This window comes from Mustela nivalis, assembly GCF_964662115.1.
Source record: "Mustela nivalis genome assembly, chromosome: 6".
NCBI lineage: Eukaryota > Metazoa > Chordata > Mammalia > Carnivora > Mustelidae > Mustela > Mustela nivalis.
Window position 1 is genome coordinate 125,533,800 of NC_139025.1, and position 20,959 is coordinate 125,554,758.

Here is a 20,959-nt window from a genome sequence, read left to right on the forward strand (position 1 = left end):
GTGCCCTGTGGGAAGACTACTGGCCTGCTTCCCTGCGGTGGGCTCTGTAAGGGCCATCTGGGTCAGGGCACTCTAAGAGGGTCTCCTGGCAGGAAGGAATCATTCTGTCAGGCAGATTGTGTTGATGACATTTAAGAGATTTGTGTTCTGACCAAATAATGATGCAGAATGTTCTTGTAGTCCCACCACATGCCACAGTCAGTCACTTACCAGCACCCATCCCTTTTCTATTCCCCTCCAGCTGGGGTGGAGGATTCTGCCCCAGTCTTTGAGATTCCACATCTCTTGGCTTTCTCCATGATCCCTGTTGGGATACTACCCACCCCCACCCCACCCCCACAGCCGGCACACTCACACTGGCCATCCTCCTACAGGTAGTCTCTATTCTAGGCTTTGGGCCACAAAGCCATGGACAAGACACCCACTCTGGGTGAGGGGAGGTCAGCCTGGGTCAAGGGTCCTCTGCATTGCCACACACCCCACCTCCATCCACAGCCCAGAGCAGTCCCTAGGCCTCTCCATGAGTGCTGAATGCTGTCTCCCTAGGAGTTTCAGGGGTGCCCTGTGGCATTCCAGATGCAAAACTCAGCCCCTTGGCTGGTTTCTCACCCATCTGGTGATCACTGAAGGCCTCAGACCCTGCAGCCTTTACCATGTAGAAGTATGTTCCACTATCCAGAGATTCATTTCTCTTCCCCAGAGCTGTGAGTCCAAGTTTTTCTTGCTAACCAGAATTCTGGCAGAGGTTAGCTCATTGTATATATGAGGGTGAGTGGGGGGCGAGTGTCAGGTGGAAGGCACAGTATATAAAAAAGCAGGAAGATCAGATGAAGTAGATGAAGATGTGTCTGGGGAGTAAAGAGGTTCAGGACTGGGGTTTCTGGTAGAGGTGGTGGACTGGCTCTTCATTTCCGGAGCCTCCTGAAACAACATTAAGTTTGTTTGTTGTAAGACAGAAATTGCTAAGGATGGAGAGAGCAAGGGAAGAAGTAACAACACCACAATTTTTGAAGCTACAATACTTAGCAGACCGGAGAAAATGTCCTGAAATTAGAGCCAGGAACATACCTTGGAATATCCAGAAACGTCACGGGTGGCACTAGGTACTTCTGGATGTGAATGTGAATGAGAGGCTAACCTACGAATAAACTGGAAAGCTTGGTTAAGAAGTACAGAGTTGCCCAGATGCTCTCCCTAACTCTGTGCAGCCTTCCCCATCCTGACAAAAGACTGATGGTTATTATCTAAAGAAGGTATAAGGGAACATCTTGGGTTGGGAGACCCCAGGCACAGTTGACAGCAGAGGAACCATAATAGGAAGCGGGGGGATTAAATGAGCAGATAGACACTGGATGGTGAGACCAACCCTGCTCCCTTTTTTGGTATTTAAGATGGCAGGGGCCAGGAGACAAAGGATCTTTTCTGTGGCATCAGACCAGGCCAAGGCTAAACTTTTTGGCAGCTGTAGTTGCACAACTATGCCAGACCACCCAAAGGAAAGGGCACTGTTCATGAGCCCCACATGTGTGAATAGGGCTTCTAATCAGTCTTTGACACGCAACCAAAGTTGACCTGGCATCTCAGGAAAGCCCTGTGTCATGAAATCTAGAGCCCCAATGGAATTTTTCAAAAGCAAGTTGGAATATACAGAGACTATACAGAGAGAAGTCCATGTCAACATAACTACTAATAATGTCATTTAAGAAATTAAGATATAGGGGCGCCTGGGTGGCTCAGTGGGTTAAAGCCTCTGCCTTCGGCTCAGGTCATGATCTCAGGGGCCTGGGATCGAGCCCCACATCGGACTCTCTGCTCAGCAGGGAGCCTGCTTCCTCCTGTCTCTCTGCCTGCCTCTCTGCCTACTTGTGATCTCTGCCTGTCAAATAAATAAATAAAATCTTTAAAAAAAAAAAAGAAAGAAAGAAATTAAGATATAGCAATCCATGAAAGCGGGACACATGTAAAGAAACATTCAGAGAACTAACAAAGCTCTTGGAAATTTAAAATAAGATAGCAGAAAGGAAAAACCTTCAAGAGGGGAAATGGAGGATAAAGTTGAGGAAATCCCTAGGAAAGTAGAATAAGAGGTGCCTGGGTGGCCCAGTCGGTTGAGCATCTGACTCTTGATTTCCTCTCAGGTCATGATCTAAGGGTCCTGGGATTGGCCCCTGCATTAGGCTCTGAGCTCAGCATGGAGTCTGCTTGTCCCTCTCCCTCTGCTCTAACCCCACTTGTGTTCTTTCTTTCTCTCTCTACCTAAAATAAATAAAATCTTAAAAAAAAAAAAAGTAGAACAAAAAAGAACGCCAAAGATAGGAAATAGAGAAAAAAATATTAGAGGACCATCCAGAAAGTCCATTGATCAAAAAATAGGGACCCTGAATGAATGATCAGAGAAAACACAAGGGGTGGGCAGAGTCATCAATGAATTAATCCAAGAAAAGTCTCCACTAGTGAAGAATGTGTGTTGAAAGGGCCCACAAGGAGCCCAACACACTGGGAAGAAAATAGCCCTACCCAAAAGCAGATTGCTGTTGAAGTTCAGAATAATGGGGACAAGAAGTGTCCTGACAATAGAAGCAGGTCACTTCGAGATTGTCAGAAGTCAGAATGTCTGTGAGCTCCTCCACAGCAACAAGTAGAAGTTAGAAGGCAAGGAACAAAGCCTCAGGCAACCTAAAGTAAAATGATGTTCCCATCTTCACCCAAAGTACAAACCAAATATTTTTAGATGCACGAGGTCCCACAAAATTTACCTTGCGTACATTGTTTCTTATGGTAGGAAGCTACCAGAGATAAGGCTTCCAAGATGAAGAGCTCCAACAATGAAGAGGGAGGCACATGATCCAGGAAGCACCCCACATGGGAGGGAGGGGAGAAGCCCAGAGGGCAACCAGACAATGCTGGAGCAGGGCAGAAGCTCTGAGGACACCCCTTCCAAGGGTAAGATAGACTGTATCAGTCAAGAGAGGCTGGGCCATTCTGCAGAACAAACAACCTGCAGATCTCAAAGGTTTATTTCTGGCCAAGCTATGAGTCCCCAGCGAGGCACCCGGGTACAGACAGTTTGATGGAGCAGCCTCTCTAGAACATGCTGGTCATCCTGGCAGAGGGACAGTGAGAGCATTGACCCAGAGGTGTCACTCGAGCCTTCTTCCCCACATGTAAAATGTACTTTTCCCCTCCCCAAGTGGGCCTGCCCCACTTCCATGAGCCTTTTAAATCTGGATCTAGAGGCCAGGGACAGGGAGATCCGAGACTGAAGGATGACAGATTTGAGGCGAGGGAGACTGCAGTGTCCCATTCAAGTTCCAGGACCTCTGTAGCAGGCTCAGTGGTCTCTATACGTAGCTGGCTCATACGGCTCTTTTTAGTCTAGAAACCCATGACCTAAAGATAAGTTGTCTGTGGCCCCTACCCCCACCTCACTCCTAGCCCCATGCACAATCCCAGTGCACCGTGGGAGAAAGGGACAGAATAACACAACAAACACCCTGATTCAGAAAGCAGAGGAGCAGGAGGGTCCCGGTAAACCGCATCCATAGCAAACCTAAAATCCTGCCTGGCGGGTATTTTTCCCCACCCAGGAGGAAGGATATTCCTGGAACCATCCCAATCCTGCTGCCTGGGATGGCCTGGCCAGTGCACTGGTCTTCACCCCTGGGGGTTCTTTCTTCACTACCATCTTCCTTATCTGCACGGGTGGGGGTAGGCTTTGGAAATACTCCCTCCTTGGGAGCTGGGCGGTTCCCAGCCCATTTCCATCTGTAGAAGGCTGGAGATTAAGGGTAATCATAAATTCCAGCCACAAATTCTATTAGTCCTTGTGCATAGTTTCTCTTAAAAATTTAGTTAACTTTTTTTCTTTCTTAAATAATTATATTTTCAGAATATTTTCAACAGGACATTGATGTAAACATGGGGAAGATAATAAATATAGTTTGTGCCTCTCATTTAAAAACAGGACAGATGTGAGAGGCATTTCGGATCTGATTTCTTAAGATACATAGGCTCTAGCAGTGCCTGAATGGCTCAGCCTGTTAAGCTGAGTCTGTCTTCGGCTCTTGTGATGATCCCAGAGTCCTGGGATGGAGTCTCTGCATCAGGAGGCCTGCTCAGCAGGGAATCTGCTTCTCCCTCTTTCTCTTCCCCTCCCCGCTGCTTGTGTGTATGCACGCACGCTCTCTCTCACTCTTGCTCAATTAAATAAATAAAATCTTATTAAAAAAATGCATAGGCTCTAGAGCAAATAGTAGGTTGTTCCCATTTCAATCCATTTAAGAATGCAATGAAATGCAAATTGCAATGTTCATGCCTATACGGCTCTGGTGAAAATACTATAACCAAGGAAGAACTGCAAAATATTCTCCAACGACAATAAAAAAGTAACTATAGATGGTGTATTTATACAGCATCAGCTATATATGTAAAGCGTTTTTTTCTTCATGCCTTTGAACTTGAAAACACAAAAAATACAGAGGGACAGTATCAACTTGCAAAGTCACAGGTCTGGAAATGTCATTTCTTCATGGTTTCACGGACATGTGTGCATATTGTAATTTGTATTTCTTCCTTCTGTATCCTCCTTATCTGTGGTGTGTTTCTGGGCAGTCCCTTGTGGCAGCTTTCCTCTGCTATTTAGACACCCCTAGTCAACACTTGGATACATTTAGTGGCCTGGCTACTGGGGCGGCACAGCTGAGTGTGTAAGCATTATGACCCACATCAAAAGGCTGAACTACATTGATTTTTTTTTTTTAAAGATAAAGTGTTCTCATTTTAAATATTACTAACCTATGAAATTAGAATGTACTTAACTTCTTACCTAATCTGTTTGATTGCAGTTAGCTATGTTGTCAATAGACACTTTCCGGTGCTTTTTGATACATGCATTTCTCTCTCAACTTAATTGCGAGTTCTTTGAGCCTCTTAATCTTTGGTGGTAGAGTAATACCCCTAAGTCTTTTTTCTTTGATTCTTCCAAGTTATCCCAGGTGACAATTTATCAAATACTCTACCCCTGGGAACATGATGGCCATCCTTCTGGCCCTCACCATCAGTTTTCTCTCTGCCTGCTCACCAACCCTTAAGCTAATGCTACAAATCTTATCTTCTGCTACAGTGACACCCCCGCACTCGGTTACCACTCTCCATCAGTTAGGAGCAGCTAAGTTATGTTATAGTAACAAATGATTCCAAAAGCTCTGTGGCTTCAAATATCAAAAGTTTAATTCTCCATACATCGAGGGTTGGCTGGGGATTGCTCCGGGGCATGGTCCCCCCTGATGCCAGCATCCAGGTCAATGGGGCAGCCATGCTCTGGAATATTGACAGTTATTTCTGTTCATAACAGTCACAAGCATTGCCCTACCTTACAGAGAGCCAGGTGCCGACCCATGAGGTCCCCAGAAGACAAGGAGCTGAGCTACTCAGCCAAGTAGTAATACCTCCCCCAAAACCTGTGACTTCCCAAAATGTGGCTTCTGAGGATATTGAGAAAATAGGCCAAAAGTTAGTGGTTGAATTAATGGTAAGTACATAAAAAACTAAGTGAACAAAAAAAGAAGGCAATCAAGAGCTCCAAAGAAAACAAAAGGAGTCCATTGTAGCTGACCACTTGGCTCAGTTACAGAGGGTATTTCCATGAGAATAACAAACGTGGAGCATTGATCTAATGAACTGCTCTATGTCACTCTCATGGGACCTTTTGAGGTGTGCACATGGGCCGAGGAGGCAAGAGGGTAGGAGGCTAAGTCCACATCTGCATATGGGGAGATAACCAACAGCACCCCAAACTGAAAGCCCAAGAGGCAGCAATGTGATCATGCTGTGGGGGACAGAGTTCTAAGATGCCCCCAACATTCCAGTCCCCGGTCTACACATACCTCCCCCCACAGAGTCCAACACTAAAGCAGGTGTTTCTGCAAAGGCATTTTACAGATGTGATTAAGGCCCAAATCAGTTGACCTTAAGATGGGGAGATTATCTGGTAGGCCTGACCCAATCACCTGAGCCTGTTTATCTGGGTCTACGGGTCAGATAGGGAGGTCAGAGAGATTGGAAGCACGAGAGGGATTTGAGGTGGGGGAGATTTTTGTGATGCTGGCTTTGAAGATGGAAGAGAGGCTATGTGGCAAGGAACATGGGTGGCTGAGGCTGTCCCAATGACAGCCAACTGGAACTCAGTACCTCAGCCCCACAACTACAAAAAACAGACTTCAGTCACAATTGTGGGAGCTTGGAAGCGAACCCTGGGCTCCAGAGGAGAGCACGGCCTGAGTGACGCCTTGAATGTGGCCTCGTCAGAACACGAGCAGAAAAGCCAGCTGGCCCATTCCTGGACTCTGACCTACAGAGCTGCCAGACCATGAATGGATGTTTAAAGCTGCTAAAACTTGGGGTAATTTGCTACACAATAGAAAACTCAAGCATGCACTGTTTGCGTTCCAGAAATAATCAGGGAAAAGAGGCAAAAGAGATCGTCTCTGGGGTGGGGGAAGGAAGGAAGGGAAGTTGAGGGACTGCCATTTCACAGCAAACCTTGCACCTTTAAGGCATCTGCTTATATAACTTCGATGTAAGGAATAATCAAATTGGAAGATGTTTCAGACTCTCAGCACCCCATTGCTATAGACCGAATGCTTGTGTCCCTCCCCATCAAATTCGTGGGTTGAAACCTAACCCCTCATGTGAGGTGGGGCTCTGGGGAGGTGAATAGGTCATAAAGGTGGAGGGGTGCCAGGGTGACTCAGTTGGTTGAGAGACTGCCTTCAGCCCCAGCGGCGATCCTGGAGTCCCAGGTTTGAGTCCCAAGTCAGGCTCCCTGCTCAGTAGGGAGTCTGCTTCTCCCCCTAACCCTCTCATGCTCTCTCTCTCACACTCTCTCTCAAGTAAATAAATAAAATCTTTTCCAAAAAAAAGTTCATACGGATGGAGCCCCCATGGATGGGATTAGGGCCCTCACAGAAGAGACCCCAGAGAGTCCCCTTTGCCCCTTCTGTGTTGTGAGGACCCAGTGCTATGTGAGGTTCTTGTCTATGAACCAGGAAGTGGGTTCTCACAAGACACAGAATTTGTGGCACCTTCATCTAGGACTTCCAGCCTCCAGAACTATGAGAAATAGATATCCGTTGTTTATAAGCCACCCAGGCTAAGGTGTTCAGTATAGCCATCCAAATGGACTGAGGTGGCAACAAAACCTATCCCTAATTTCTATAGCAGGGACTGACCACATTCCCCACACACCTGTGCAGTTCCACGGGACCAGGTGACCCAGTTCCGGGTTAGGGGATAGGAGTGAAGGGGCCGTGGGCTGCTTCCCCCCTGTGGGGCTTTTAAGTGGGTGGGTTTCTGTCCTGCATGTTCTCTTCCCCCTTCTGCCAACTGGATGGTTATGACAACAAAGCCCTCTGGGGTGCCAGAACCACCAGAACCTCTATCTACCAGGAGAGACAGGGACCAGAAATGTGGCCAACAGCGCTCTCCTGGATGGCCACTATATTTGAGTCACAACAGTTAGGGGCCTATGTGTTATTGGGGCTTAGCTTGCCTTAACTAATGTAAAAGTGGAAGTGAGAGGAATGGATGGAAGAAAAACAAGAAAACAAGATATATGAAGAAGGGGCTCGGTGCCAGGCCAAGCAAGAGTTGTATTTTGTTCTACAGTGTTAGTCTCTAGGGTTGGCTTCTTGGTGGTGGCCAGGATGTGGGGTGTCAGCTCTGGGTATCATCCTCCCTACTTCTCCTTCCCAGGACGGCCACGGCCTGTGAATCCTGCCACTACTCACAAGCCATGGCCCGGAGCTGGGCTGAGGGTGGCTGGGGTTTATCCAGGACCATCCTGTGATGTCCTGATGTTCACCCCACCCCCAACAGAAGGCAAGCAGTGTCCTCTTCATGCAGCCCAGGGGGCACTCATAGGCTCCCTGCTCTTGTGTCCCGACTTCGTCACAGCATCATAAAGAATTACTCGGTCCAGGAAGACGTTGACCATGAGCCTTTGCAGCCTTAAGTCTGAGCGTTACAGAATTGGATGATTAGATGAAAAACTTCTGACCCAAACCTCAACGCAGTCACTGACGGCTTGACGTGTGAAAAGAAAAACAAGCCATTCTCTGTTGTATGACATGGGGGTGGGGTAGGACACTGTTTTCGTGTCCCATCTCCCAGTGGTCCTGGAGTACAAAATAATTCATTGGGTCCTAAATGATGAAAGCCGGCTTCACATCTGGTGCACGCTTACATGGCAAAAGATTAAAACCAGAAATGCTTCTGAGACCAGCCATCGAAAGACCGAAGAGATATTTACAGTGTCTGCAACAAATGTAGGAGGAAAGCATGTTAAAATGATGGATGGTCCCTTCCAGGCTTTCTGGAGCAGATGGCGCCCACTCCTCAACAGGGCAACTGACATGGGATCCCGCCTTCCTTCCTGATAATCTGGAGGATCTCTGGCTGCCGTGATAATTGCCTGTTCTGCATGTCCTCTCCCAGTCTCAGCACTTGGTCATCTGCTATGTGTGATTTGTGATCCTCTCCCTGGGTGGGTGTTCAGGGTCAAATGCTAACTTTCATCCTTTTGACATAATTCAGAGATTCCTGCCAGGCTCTACTCAGTACGAATGAGCCCCAACCTTTGGGAACACTTAAGAACTCCTCTGACACATGGACACACATGCAAATGCTACAAGAAAGGTGGCATTACTTCCTATTTCACAGGTGAGAAAACTGAGCCTCAGTCAGCTTGAGCGACTTCCTTCAGGCCACACATACCAAGAGGCAGAGCCCTAAGCCTCAGCCCCGAGTTCTTTTACCTCGTATTGGTGTCCCCACCCCCAGCCTAAGGAAGCTAGCTAATTAATGTGGGGTTTTATCATATTGATTAAATCAGAGCAAGGCTGGTCCATTCTGGGCTCACAAGGAAATCCTGTCTAATGAATATTCCCATTAATGGGATTGGGAGGATTTGCAATGGACAATATAGAATGAGGCTATCTTTAATTGTTGGCTGTTTGCATGTAGGACTTAGGTGAAGAAGGGAAGGGTGGTGAGGTTTGGATGGTAGTGGACAAATGAGGCAACATTCTTTTATGCTAGTACTCCAGATGACATTGCTCGGGCATCATAAAATCCCAGACATGGGGGCCAGAGACCATCTCCTCAGTCATGCTCACTTGATTCATGCGCACATGGGGTCTGCTGTCTCCCCAGGGATTTGGAGGGGGGCAAGGAACATCCATCCGTCCTCCACACCTTCTCTTCAGTTGGTTTTCTGGGCTTTGGGTTTCCTCTGCAGGATAGTACACCAAGAGAGTTAGTGGTTACTATAGCCGGGTTTAGAATTAAATTCGTTGATTTAAAATATCTTTAAAAAGGTAGTCTGAGTTGGTTCTTTCCATCCAAGCCTCTTTGAACTGGAGCTTCCTGACTTGGTGTTTGGTATGAAACTTCTTTCACAGGTAAAACAGATAGCTGTACAACCAGGGCTATTGACATTTGGGGGGAAAACAGAAATGCCCCCCTCCATGCTCTCCCCACCCCACCGCAGGGAAAGGAAAGGAGAATTTGAAAATGAATCAGTTTTAATCTCATTGCAGGTAACTTGAGAGCAGCCAAGAGGCTGCTGTCTCTGACCAGAAATCATTTCCTGGAAGTCCAGAAATAGTTTCCACTGGGAACTGCTGGCTAAGCCCCTTTGAGTGGTCTGCCCTGGTGGGTGACTGTGAGGTAGGCTCCCCGAAGGCTCCTCTCAGAGTGGAGGAGGATGCCCTTGGTCTGGGCCAGTCATGGGGTCAGTTACTAGACGGTCCTCCACTCCACTTCCTTGCTGTGCCCAGTCCCTCAGCTGTACAGCCCCTCAGGAAACAGGTGCATTGGGAATGGGGGAATCCCTCATCCACATTCTGTTGTCACCTTGATGGCCCCCCTTGATGACCTTTATCTGCCTATATGTCACTTTGAGGCAGGAACTCTGGGACTGGGAAGTCTGGACTCAAGCATTGCAGTCCCAATTCCCAGGCTGGCCAAGAGTGAGAGAAGCAGGTGAGCAGCCCATTTACACACCCATTCAGGAGGGGCACACACATTTCTACCTACCGTACCTCCACCACATACCAATGACAAAGAGGTCGAGATGGTGCTGGAGCTGCCCCTGTGCTCGGGGAGGCCAGCAGTGCCAGCCAGGAGGGACCAGGGATGCCCTGAGCCTCCAGGACACTGCCAGGCTAAAGGGGAAATCTCAGGTGAAAGCAGAAATTGTTGCAATACTGCAAGGCAGTTTTAAACATTGTTGCAACATTGTTGCAGTTCTTTAGAAAATGACCTCAAAGTGTTTGACATCTTTCCCATTGGTTCTAGGCAGCTCTTGACTGCTTTAACCAATAGAGTACAGTATAAGGGAAGATGTCTGATTTCTCGAGCCTCCCTTCGCCCAGCTCCCACGTGGCTCTCTTGGAGGGTATTTTCCTTTGCTCCCTCTCAGAGCCCTGAGCTTCCGTATAATAAACCCAGCTGCCCTGACCTGGTGGCTGATCCCCACCAGAGTCCAGGCATGTCAGTGGAGAAGCAGCCTGGCAGTTGACTGTCATGTGGAGGACCTGAGGACCTCAGGCTTCCAGACCTCCCAGCTGAAATCCGAGACATTGGTGAAACAGAAAGAAACCATCCCTTCCAGGACCTGGTAGAATTCTTAGCCAACAAAAGCAATGATCGTTGCTTTAGCGCATTGTACTGGGGGTTGTCCCACAGAAATAGCAGCTGGAGCAGACATGCTTTCTTTAAACTGAGAAATGACTGGCCTAATGCTCAGAGGAAAATGATCTCTTTCAGTACTGGAAAGGGGGAAACCAGTGATGGTAGCCTTAGGTGTGAGGTCTGGATTCTATGAGTGAGCTAATGGATTTTCAAGGAGACTTACTCTGTGTTTGACTAGGGGACTTACTGGAGACTCCCCTGGTGCTCAACAGCACTGAAGTAGGGGAACTCAGGGACCTCATGTGATGAGCTCTCTTCCTCCTCAGAGCCTCCTTTGACAAGATGGATGAATGCTCATCTCCATGCCACCAACCTTAGAGGCACAAAATAACAATATTTACTATGACTCACAGTTCCTGTGGATTTGGAAAGGGCTATGCTGGGGGGGTTCTGGCTTGGGGTTCTCTCTCATGGAATTGCCATCATGACATTGGCTGGGACCATAGTCATCCAAAGACCTGACTGGGGCTGGAGAATGTGCTTCACAGTGATTCCCCCACATGGCTGGCAGGTTGGTAACAGTTGCTCGTGGGAAGCCTCCATTTCTTCCCACTCAGTCCTCTCCATGGGGCTCCTAGAGTGTTCTCACAACATGGTGGCTGGCTTCCCTGACCCAGAGCAGGGGATCTAGAGAGAAAGCCAAGCAACAGCTATTCTTTTTCTGAAGTCACTTCTGCCACATCCAAATCATTGGCTCTTCTGAGACTTGCTAAGTCTGGCCCAAATTAAAAGTAGGGTAGGGGTAGGGTGTGGTGGAGATTAAGCTCTATCATTTGAAGTGAGAAATGGCCAAAAATTTGGGGACATATTTGAAAACCACCAAAGCTACCCATTATTCAGAGTGTCCATTATCCCCTTCATCTTGCAATTTTATGCTAAGCAGTAAGATACCTGGCTAAAAGACTACATTTCTAAGCCTTCCTGAAGCAAATGGAGATTCATGAGATGGAAGCAGAAGTTGTTGGGTGAGACCTGCCAAAAGCTTTATAAGAATGGGAAAAAACATCTGGTATTTTCCCTATGCCTCTTCCTCTAGCTGACTGCTTGGGAGGCAAATGTGATGGTTTGTGCTCCAGGAGCCATTTTGTGAATATGAGGCAACCCCAATGCAGGAAGTCACATGCTACAAATCAAAGAGAAAACTGAATGGAGCCTCGATCCCAAGTGACCTCATGGAACCTCCCATAATTTACTTGAATTGTCTAATACTGGATTTCTTTTACAGGGAAGGGGACTAGCAGTTCTTGATATTTATGTGAGATTTACTAATAGATGAAGACAGATCCTAACTGATAAATTCATCATTGTTCTTTCTTCAAACCTGTCTTGCATAGGACTCATCATTGTATTTCTGGGCCCTCTTCCTACATGATGTTCTTCTTGGTGTCTGTAAGTAAAGTTGCTGAAGGAACTGATTGATTTAGATAATTACAATAATCCATTTGGACACAGCCTCTCATATCAGACTAAGTCATGGGTCACCTACAGATGGGGAACTTTGGCGTCTGGGCCCACTCCTGATCCAGACACCTGTGGCCTCTGGGGATACGTAACATTGTGTGATTTCTACCTAGAGAAGAGGCCTTGGGTGAGTGGAGAATGGCTGTTCCACTGTGGGAGAGGGAGTCTGCATGAGGGCAGAGCTGAGTCTGCCATCATATGAGAGATCCAGGTCTGCCCCAGTAGGACCCTTGGGTCACTCAATAAGCCAGGTCACCTTCATCACATACAACCCCTCTGATCTCTGATAGCCCATTTCCTGGTGGTATCTCAGCTTTTTCCACCTGGTCAACCAGAATACATATCTCCTGCTCAGTCATCCCGGAGCACCAGAACCAACGTCAGGAGTCCTGGAGTCACATCTCTACTCCAGCATCACTTTGTGAGACTCATTTGAAATACAAGTTACTTTTGCTCCCTAAGAACCCCCCCCCCCAAACTTAGTGGCTTGAAATAACCATCGTAGTCCATTTCATTCACAACTCTGATATTTGGGCAAGACTCAGAGAGGTTGGCTCCTCTATGCCAATGCAGTCAGTGGGGCCAGCTCAACTGCCTCAGGAGAAGCCACTTCCAAGATGTCTCCCTCACATGGCTGACAGGTTAGTCCGGGTGGCCCACTGGGCTGTGGCTCTGGGGCCTTGATTCCTCTGCAAGCAGGCCTCCCTATAGACTCTGTGGGCTTGCTCCCAGTATGGTGGGCTGGCTTCCAAGAGCCAGCACCCCAAGGGATTGAAAGAGAAGTGCATTTTTATGACCTGGCCTCCAGAAGTCACTCAGCAACACTTCCCACTAGAGTCTGCGCACTGGGGCAGTCACAAAGGCCCAACCAGGTTAAGAGGAGGAGACCTGGCCTCTACTTTTTGAGGGGGAAGTAGCAGAGCATGGGGAATGGGTGATACTACTGCGGCATTCTTTAGGAAGTATAGCCCTCCGCAGACAGTAAGTGTGCCTGAGGCCCTTCACTGCTAAAGTTGGAAGGTGTCTGATTCCACCACAGTTCATAGGACGCGGGAGCGGCCTGAAATATCACAGCACAATCCCTCTTCCTTCCTTTCAGGAAACCAAAGTTCTTTTTTGAAAAGGAGATGTTTTTGTTCTTTTTAAAGATAAGTTCTAATCTCACAAGTGCCCAGGTGAGATAGGTCTCCCCTCCAGAAGCATGGGCAGTGTGGAACTGGGCTGGTCAAGGAAGGGATTTCTGTAGTTGAACAATGGGCTCCTTACATTGCACCCAAGGCCACTTCCCAAAGGAAGGAGCTAAAAGTGACCCTCACTCAGAGCCTTGCTGCACCCTGGAAATGTCCCCCAAGGGCCTCTGATGCAGAGACAGAAAAAAAAATCCTAAAATCTCTGACTTTCCTAGCCTCCCCGGGAGCTGGGCATGCCTCAAGACTGTGTTTGGACCAACAGGATCTTAGGGACCCGTGGAGACAAATACCGTGTCCAAGAAACCCCCATACAGGGATAGGTGAACCTTGCTGCCTTCCGCTCTGCTGACACCCACTGCCCATGACCTAGAGTCTTGCTGGATAGAGTTTCCGCAAGAGTTGAGGAACCCTCTCTCCCCCCACCCCTACCTATGCTGCTGCTTACCTCTGGGCTGCCTTTATAGGAGGAAATGGAGCTCTTCTCTCTCTCTGAAGCAGGCTGTGTGGGGTTTCTGGGACACACAAACTCCAGTGTGATTCCTGGACCAAGCAAGACCTCTCTGCAAAGAGGCAGGAAACAGAGCCCTCAGGGCCTTGCCGCATGCCCTTCCCCACTGGGAAGGCCTAGGGCAATGAGTCCTGGAGAAGGACAAAATTGGATTAGTGCCCTCAAAAGAAGAGGAAGAAAGTGGAGAGCATTCTTTTTGATTCTCACTACCACGTGAGGACACAGCAAGAAGGTGGCCATCTGTAAGCCAGGAAGAGAATTTTCACCAGAGGCCAACACCTAGATCTCGGACTACCAGAACAGTGAGAAATAAATGTCTGTTGTTTGAACCACCCAGCCAAGAGTATGGTTTTTTTTTTTACAGCATTGAGAGCTGCCTGAGATTCCCTGTGTTGCTGGAATCATGATCCCACTGCACCGGGGAAACCGGCTCTGAGGGGCCTACTCGGCTACCCTAAGGCTACATCCAGGGCCTAAGGGGAGAGCCCTGTTCAGATTCCAAGCCCAGTTTACAAGTGAGAAATGCTTTGGGCTGCAAGGGAACAAAGACCCAGCCAAACAGACACAGAAATAGCGATCTCCCATAACAAGATTCCCAGGGCTGGGACAAGGGCTCAGGGGTGTGGACAAAGGCCCAGTTCCTTCCCCCTGACCCTCCCTTCTCCTTAAAGTGCTGGTGTTCTGCTGTAGGGACACTGGCCACAGTTCCAGGTCCACAGTTAGGGCTGGAAGAGGCAGGGAGTCTGTTGGGAGCATATGATTTGTACTCTCTGTGCTGCAGCGTTCTCAGAAGACTTCTGCTTCACTTTGCTTGGCCACGCCAACAACAGGGGAGACTGAGGAAGCTGGTCTCTAACTTCCCTGTTCTTGCGGTGGGAGGCAGCATGGGACAGGGGCCAGGGATGCCCAGTGTCAGTAACCCAGCCACCCCCAGCATCTCATTACAGATCCTGTTTTCTGATTGGGACTGTTTATCAACTTGGGACAGTCTGGGGGAGCTCATTCAGATTTGCGGGGCCCTATAAGGTTTAGAGACACCTAACAAATGAGCGTGCCCTGATGTGTGGGTGCTTCTGTTCCTAGTGGTGAGGTGGTGAGGATGCAGTGTTCCCAATCCCCCAGCTCTGACCTGCCTCAGACCTGCAGGGTTTCCCTGAGGACGGCTGCTGGCTCCTTTGCCGGAGAGCCTGCAGGGGTGTGGGGTTTCCCAGCCTACCTCGAGCTTGGTGCAGGCGACTCTAACCCCACAGAGCCTCCTCACAGGTGGGATGGGGGATCCCCTGGATTTAAAGGGAACACACCCTCTGGTCTTTCTTCCTCCAGCTGCGCTCCGTGACTCTAGCTTCTCCCCCTCAGATGAATGGACTGGCACAGGATTACCCAAAAGCAGGCCATCGCTTTGAGGGAAGCCTATTCTACACAGCTTTTACCTAGATCAAGGCACTGCCTCACACACCCCATGGGGACTCTGGGTGGTACCCGTCCCCTCCTGTGCTCTCACTGTCCCCTTGGTTTACCCTGTGGTTCCCTGTGCTTCTCAGATCATGTCAAGGGCTCCCTGGCCACTCCCTGTGGGCACGTGGGTGCATTTCCCTCTGTGGCCAGCAAAGCCTGCCCCGTCAGGTTAGCTGGAGACACCTACAGAGTTTAACATCTCTCCCTGAAGCCAGAGAAGCTTCAGTGTTCTCAAGTGGAGTACAGCTGTCAAGTTCAATGTTGGGTGGCTGGTCAGCCTGGAGGTGTGGCTTCTGGGCTAAGTATCGGGGTGCCAAAATGCAGAAGGAACTCATGGCTAGGATGTCCAGCCCCATGCAGACAGAAGGCAGCCAAGCTCTTGCAGGAGTGTCAAGTGGCATCCAGGGGAGCCCAGGTGTGTGCAAGGCGGGGTGGGTTAGTGGGACTTTGTGGGTCCGTCGGGGATAGAAGGGAATTCGGGAGTGGTAGTAGAGGCAGCCCAAGATCAGCAGGCTGTGCTTGGGGGTGGCGGGCAGCGCTCCAGGAGGCAGGGGATGCCTGCTGATGGCACAGGCCCCAAGAAGCATGGCAAGAGCCGACAGCCCAGGGGAGTGCTGACGCCACAAGAGCCTCAGTGGGGGCTTCCAGGGGAGCCAGTGTGCTGGCCCATGCAGCTAGATGCTGTGCAGGGGTGCAGAGGGGGCACAGGAGGGAGAAGGAAGGCTGAGAAACTCAGAAAGGGGAAGTGGAAAAGGAGTGAGGGGTAGCAGGAGACTCAGGATAGAACAGAAGAACAGACCTTGAGGGGGTGGGTCCTTCAAACCTCGGCTTTGCTGTGTGATGCTGGGCAACCTCCTAAACCTCTCTGAGCCTGCTTCCCCATCTGAACAGTGCGGAAAACACCTGCTGTGAGCAGAGGATCAAACAACATGACATTTCAGTGTGGGTTACAGCGTCCACCATGCAGCTGGTGCACATGCCACAGCCATTACATTTCCCTCCTTCAAATCAGGGGTCACTGTTAGTCACCAGGCCACCTGGAGACCTCATTTCATCAGGTAGGGTCAGCCGTCTCCCTTCACGGGGTTCTGAAGGAGGCTCTGGGTCTCCAGCTCTGACTGCTGCCCTGGCAGGGGCAGCATTTGCACCGAGGAGCCTGGAGGCCCCTGGCAGATGCCGGCAGCTGCTGCTGGCCCCACAATGTGGCTTTTGTCAGCCGGGGTGGCAGTAGAGCCCGGGAACGACCTGTGCGGGGGAACAATTCCTGGGGCTGGCCGAGCACAGCCTAGAGCTCGCTACAAAGCAGCCTAGAGGGGCTGCCTTGAGGCTCTGGGCAATTGCTTTTATTATGCAAATGAAGGAGGAGGTTCCCAGCAAGCTCTCCCTGTGGCACAGCTAACCGTTTTGTGATGCAGATGAGGTAAGGTCTCTAGGCCCCCATGCGCCCGCAGTCTGAGGCAGCTTGTTCCAAGGCCCAGAGCTGGCCCTGCTCCTCCCCGCTGTGCTCCCCAGCTTTGCTTCATGGGCACTGCCCAGGCCCACCAGGCAGGGCCAGGGCTGAGCTCTCTTGGGGACTCTCAGTCCAGCCCGGAGGTGACAGGACCAGAGAAAATGAGCAGAGGCAGAAGGCCATTACCTCAAATTGTGCAACCAGCTGGGAAGAATGAGACCAGGCAGCTGGGAGAGGCCCCTCACAGCGGGCGCCGCTCAGGCTGAGCTGGTCAAGCTGGGGACAGTGTCTGGGGTGGGCAGGCTCTTAGGCAAAGGGACTGTGTGTGCCAAGGCCCCAGGGCGGGTCACCTGGTTCCAGGGGGAGGCTGGCTGGTGTGAGAAGGGCCCATCTCTGGATTCATGGGCTCATGGAGCTTGAATGGGGGTCCCAAGGCTGGGCCTCCTTGCCCAGAAGACCCATACTACAGGGATTGGGCAAATTTCCAAATTTCCCTAAGCCTCCGTTTCCTTGTGTGTAAAAGGAAGAGAGGAATCACCTTTGCCACGGGGTTGTGGAGAGATGAATGAGATAATCCAGACCCAGGGTCAAGTCAGATGCACGCATCGTAAGTATGCAATGGGTAATAATGATAGACAGCCCTTTGGCAATATTTGCCAAACTTACAAATGCATACACTCATTTCCCAATAACGTGACTTCTAGGAATTCATTCTACAAACATTCTCCCATGTGCAAAATAACATATGTTTAAGGTTATTCTTCAAAGATCTGATTGTAGCAGCCAGAGGTTAGAAACCATGCAACTGTCCTTTTGCAGGGCTGGGTTTGGTGGATTATGGTCTGTCCATGCATATGACAGAGTTCTCTCCAGCTTAAACCAGAATGCGGGTGCTCCCTCATACAGACACGGGAGAGCTGACCACACAGGACCTGGCAGGGGTAGACCAGCACCCCGCCCAGCCCCTGTGGAATGGAGTGGGGCTGAGCTGGGCAGGGCCCTTGGCTCCATGGGACCCAGGGAAGAGGGAAGGTGTGCCAGGAAGAGAAGTGTGCAGGGCCAGGGTGGTAGCTGGGACACACACACACACACACACACACACACACACACCTGGAGACAGACAGACATTCACTCCTGCAGAAATGGACTGACTGTCTTGGAGAGAGGTGGTGCACACAGCTGGGCAGTGATGGAATAACACAACCAGTCACCATAGCAACAACCAGCAGTTGTAATTTGCAGAAGGCAGTGGGGGGGTTGGGGGATCCAGGGGCCCCCTGCAGGGCTGCCTCGGGCAATCCCTCTGTAACCCTGGGTGTGCACTTGTCCCCTTAGGGTGACTCCCGGGCCTCAGTCTCCCCAGCTGTAAAATGAGGATCTGACCTGCGACACACCTGCGCCTCTGTGGCTGGGAGGAGAGGCTGAGTGGAAGGCTGGAGTGGAGCACACTTCAGAACAGGCACAGGGCTCCAGTGACGCAAGGGCTGGTAGCCTCCCATGGCAGGCCCAGAGAGACAGCTTTGTCCCTTTTCTGTTCCCTATGGCCCTCATTAGAGTCGGCTGTGTGCAGCCTTGAATTTCTGCCACCAAAGGATCTTCCAGATAAATAAATAATGACTACAGAAGAGGAAGAGGGCAGATTGCATTTCCTTTGGGCAGGAGGGCTGCCCAGGGGGACTTCTGCAAGAGCACAGGTGTGGGTCCCCTGCTCCCTACCCCCACCCCTCCCCCAGCTTAGAAACTGCGAAGTCATTCTACCACCCCTGTCTCCCCAGGAAAGCACCGCCCGGACTACTGGCCTTGCCCTGTGACATGAAGCCAACCTCCTAAGGGCCACCAGGAGCTGCTCTGCGTGCGATGTTCAGCACCTTCCAGGCCTGACCCTGCTGGGAAGGGGAGCAGATGATCTCTGACCTCTGCGTAGTTGGGCAAGCCCGGCCCAGGAGACCGCACCTCCTCTGTCCCCTGTCCAGGATGCACAAGGCTCCTTTTACCCTGTTGAGGCAGGCCTATAGATCAAGACAGGGAGCAGGAGCAGGCAAGGATAGTGGGGGCCTGGTGGAGGGGAGGGGCCCTGGAGGGCCTCTGTCTGCACTTCCTTCTTCCCTGCTAGCCAGCCCTGGGGGGCAGGCCAGGCTTGCGCCAGGCAGTGGTCCTCTGTGTCCCCCTCCTCACCACTGTCTCACCAACACCCCACAACTCCTTGCTCATGAGGCCTGTCGGGGCCTCTGGACTTGTCCCCACTTCCCTTCAAGGCCTCCCGGCTCTCCACTTTGCTGCACTCACGCAGGTGCTGGGGGCTGCAGTGAGAAGGGGCTGGGCACAGGTGGCCAGCAGCTTCGTTCTCAAACTAGGAGCAGGAGGCCAGGGAGGGTGAGCTGCCCTCCATATGCAACAGTGACTACTCTAAAGCACCTTTAAAAAATAGTTAAGACAAACACAGGAGGAGGAGGACTAGCATAGCAAAGCCATGTGACATTCTAGGTAAAATGAATCTTATGCAGGTGGCTTGGCAGGATGCCCTTTTGGATCTTATTTGCCCTCAGATGTTTGGGGGTGGCGTTTGGGGAAAGGTCTGAGACCCCCCCCCATGGTGTGAATCAGTATCCCCTTCTCTCCCACACACCTGTGCTAGCACGTGATCACCCATCACTGCAGACACAGTTCTGTCTCTTGCCAAGGGATTTCAGGGCTGGGCAGAGTGGCATTGAGCGGCGAGACTCTGGACGAGCCCGAGGCCACTGGTCTGTTCTCTGAACCCCCCCTTCTCACCAGGTGGGCCTGGCCAGGTGCAGGGCTCTGGGTCCCTGGCATAAGCCAGCCCTCGGCACAGTGACTCCTGTGGGCTTGACTTAGCACAGGCGTGCTTGGGGGCTGATCTCTCTATGCTGCACAGCAACTCCAAGTACATCCCTCGTGGTCTTGGGCAAACAAGAATATCTGGCCAGGCCTAATGACAGAAATATTGTGAGAAATTAAGCATCTGTCATTTAGATATTAGACTCTATTTTAAGTTGAACCTGTTTAAGGATTATGTTTCTTTCATCCTCAGTGTGCTCTCACAGGCACTTCAAAGCTTTTGGGACAAGCATGCAATCTCTCCAGGCTCCGGGGGTCTTGTCTGAGATTCCAGGGAACAGGCTGAGACCCCTACTCAGCTGATGCTTACAGCTCCCCGTGCCCAGCTAGTCCCAGAGAATTTCCTCCGTTTCTTGGTACCTCCCCTCCACATGCCCCCTCGCCCCTGTTCCTATCGTCCACCTAGGTCCGAGGGCTAATGATGCTCAAGGCCTTCTGATTTTGCCTCGACAGTGGGTGTTGTAAGGGAGCAAGGTGCCAGAGGCTTCTTCACTCTTGTCTGACAGAGAAGATCCTGGGACCCCACGCCAACCAGTCTGAGAAACAAGGGCTCTCCATCTCACCTCTGGGCCAGGGACTGAGCAGGGGCACCGACTCTGAACCAGGCTGAAGAGGCTAAGGCCACCCTAGCACATGGCCCAGCCACCCTGAGGCTGGTCAAAACCTGTCCTTTTACAGCCCGCATCCCCCAACCACCACCCCCCAGTGTCCAACACACTGCCCCCCCTTCATGGGGTGGCCTGGTGACCTCATATTCCCAGAAAAGATCCAGTGACTTGACTAGCCCTTGCATGCTTTGTGTGTGACTTGCTCTCTGCTGCACAGTTGAGAAAGGACAGGTGAACTGTGCCTTCCCTGGCCATTTCCCAGTCCCTGACCTCAGCCATTCCTCTGGCCTCCAGGTATTCGAGTAGCCACACCTGGAACCACAAGTGTCCCGCTCTGGGGAAAAGTCCCGGAGTCCTGCTCTGTGGAAGCTCCTTCCTGGTGAGCCGGACTCAGGGCTGGATTGAGGGGCACCTGTGACTCTCCAGCGAGGCTACACATGGCACTGGGCATGATGTACCATGTCTCCCAGCCCTCACACACCCTGTTGCCCAGTCTGGATGGATAACACAGCCCCTGGACATCCTTTTCCTTTCCCGGTGGCTTGCGGTGCCCTTCCGCTCTCCCAGCAACCTGTGTGCCATGTGGCTGTGTTTATTCATTTGTCCACAGAGCTTCCTACTAAAGCTGTGATCTTCTTGGCGGGCAACACAGCTACGAGGAGCCCAGCCCCGAGCT